Here is a 2452-nt window from a genome sequence, read left to right on the forward strand (position 1 = left end):
CGACGTCGCCCGGCGCGGACCCGATGCGCGCCCACGTCCCCGGGAATGGGGACTTTTCTCCAGAGACTGGAGGACCCCCTCCCCAAGCAGCGGCCCTTTCCAAGGGGTGCCTGCATTGCTGGGATTAAAGGCCTGCCAGGGCAAGCGGATTGGATCTTGCGGCTGCGGAGAGGAGGCGGTTCGGAGAGGCCCCTGCCGCGCAGGGCTGGTACTGGCCTCACCCTGGGGACGCACAGCGCGACACCGTGCTCGGCTCTGCGGGACACCCTGTCGCACTCAGGCTGGCGGGGCCTTTGCCAGGGAAGCCATGCCAGCACCCTTGTGGTCTGAGAAGGCAGCAGAGGGTTTGAAGGGAAGCTCTGGGGTCCACGTGGGGGTTGGGGCTGCACCTGCGGCGGCCATTTTGCAGGTGTGGTTGGCCACCAGCCTTAGCCAGGCTGTGGAGTGGGGCAGTCAGGAGTGGGGCAGGTGTGGAGCTTGCAGTGCAGGGTGTGAGATGGGCCAGGGCCAGGGCTCAGGTCTGCCCTTGCATTGAACACACACCGTCTATTTAGAGGGGTTCCTTGTTTGGTTGATGGGGTAGTTGGAGTCAAGACCCAGGAACCCTCTGGACCAGAGATGCTATAAGGCAGCTGGCTGAGGGGCCCAGCGTGGGGTCGGGGGAGGGCAGCCTTTACCTGGGGTGAAGTCTCGGGAGGGCACTGGGTCCAAGGCAGGGCCCAGATGAACAGCTTCACTCTGGCTGCAGATGGATCTGAGGCCCTGCAGGTGTCCTCCCCGGGCAGGTCCACAGGGCGGACAGAGGCTGGAATCAGGTGTCAAGGCAAGTCCCAGCCCAGACCCAGGGAGGTCCCTGTGGTGAGGGCCTGCAAGATGTCAGCTGTGTGCCAGCTCTGCTCCCAGCCAGGTGCTGCCCCCCTGGGTGCCTCCTTTCCCCCTTCCCCACTGGAATGTCCCACAGACTGCCGCGTCTGGGGCTCTGGCTGGCCAGTCACAAACAGGTGGAGTCTGGAGTTCTGCCCAAAACCCAGGGCTGATGCTTGGCTGGACTAGGATTTAAACTGCGGCCACTGCCGGGCCGCCCAGCCTGTGCCCCACAGTCCTCACTGATGTCATGACTGCTGACCTTGGGCCCACCATGTCCTTTGGGAGTAAGGTAGGGCAGTCCTCCCGTGGGATTTGTGGAGGGTGGAAGGGGAGACGTGGGCTACATAGCCTCAGGAGGAGGCGCTGGAGGAGACTGAGGGCATCTCTTCAGCCCACTCAGCCAGGTCAGCCAAAGCCGGTGAGCTGGCTTGACGGGGGCGGGAGGGGAGACGTTCCCACAGAGCTCTGGTCCTACTGGATTGGGGTCTATGGAGGGGCTACCAGCATTAGGCTATTAGGATTGACTGAGCCCTGCACATGCCCAGTTGGCCAATCCTGTCAGGCCTGAGACCATCCGTGCACCTCTTATCAGTGAGCTGGGAGGGGCCTGAGCTGCCACCACGGGTGGAGAGTGGTGGGGCCTGGGTCCCCGGGTGGCTGTGATTGGTAGGATGAGCGTGTGGTCATCTGCCTGCAGAGTCCAGGGACCTCTCTAGGACATTGCCACTTTCAGCGTTCTTAGGCCCAAAAGATGTGGCTCACCACCCCCAATATGGGTGGCCAAAGGGGCTCAAGGTGTCACCTCCCGCTGCCCATCACCCACTCCATGCCCAGGAGCATCTCTGAGAACCCTGAGGGGCTGGGCTACACCCTGCCCCAAACCTGTCCATGGGTGGCCAGGGTACCCAGGGACACAGCCAGGCAGTGTGGGGCCTGTGTCCTTGCTGGGTTCTGCCCCTTAGGTGGTGGCCTCCGGCCACAGGCCCATCCCTGCCACAGGAGGGTTTGGGATCCCAGAGCTTTGCATCCCAGTCCTTTGGCATGGCACCTGAGCAGAGACAGGGGCACAGTGGCCCCACCTGACAAAGCCAGCTTGCTCTTTAGCTCCTGAGCCTCACTGGGATCCCCACCCTCAGCCTGGCTGGCCTCTCGCCACCCCAGTGCCCCCACCCCCAGGGCCTGGAGAACCCAGGGAACAGCCGGCTTGGCTTGGCCCATGTGCTCCAGTTGTGCTGTGGGGCAGAGGGCACAGTCAAGGTCAGCAGTCAGTGGAGGCTGAGCCTCCTGACCTCTCCTGCTCCTCACCAGCCCATCCTGCCAGCTTCGGCCTCCTACAGGCCTAGCGAAATGTAGAGATTGATCCGGATGTGTGGATGTGGGACTTGGATGTGGGACTCAGAGGCTGGGGTTGCTGGAATCTGAGTAGGAGGGGCTGCTGCCTCTCTAAAGCCTCCTCACCCTGGATTTAATCTCCTAATCCCAGGCCTTGTGGTCTGGGCAGGCCCAACCCTGGCCGCCACAGAGCCTGGGGATTCAGATGGCCTTTGGGGGTCCCTCCTGCTTGCCATCCCTGCCAGATTTCAGG

The 2452-nt window shown here is 63.0% G+C and overlaps 1 protein-coding gene across 1 annotated transcript in view; it reads left to right on the forward strand.

Annotated features, from left to right (window-relative positions):
- The first annotated feature begins 33 nt into the window (after positions 1-33).
- Positions 34-2452, forward strand: part of KIF1A (kinesin family member 1A) — a 111968-nt gene continuing 109549 nt past the window's right edge. Inside the window, exon 1 of the mRNA XM_011996393.1 lies at positions 34-344. The gene's annotated coding sequence lies outside the window, so the exon portion shown is untranslated. The remainder of the gene's footprint in view (positions 345-2452) is intronic.

The sequence above is a fragment of the Mandrillus leucophaeus genome, unplaced genomic scaffold (genome assembly GCF_000951045.1).
Source record: "Mandrillus leucophaeus isolate KB7577 unplaced genomic scaffold, Mleu.le_1.0 Scaffold510, whole genome shotgun sequence".
NCBI classification, from domain to species: domain Eukaryota; kingdom Metazoa; phylum Chordata; class Mammalia; order Primates; family Cercopithecidae; genus Mandrillus; species Mandrillus leucophaeus.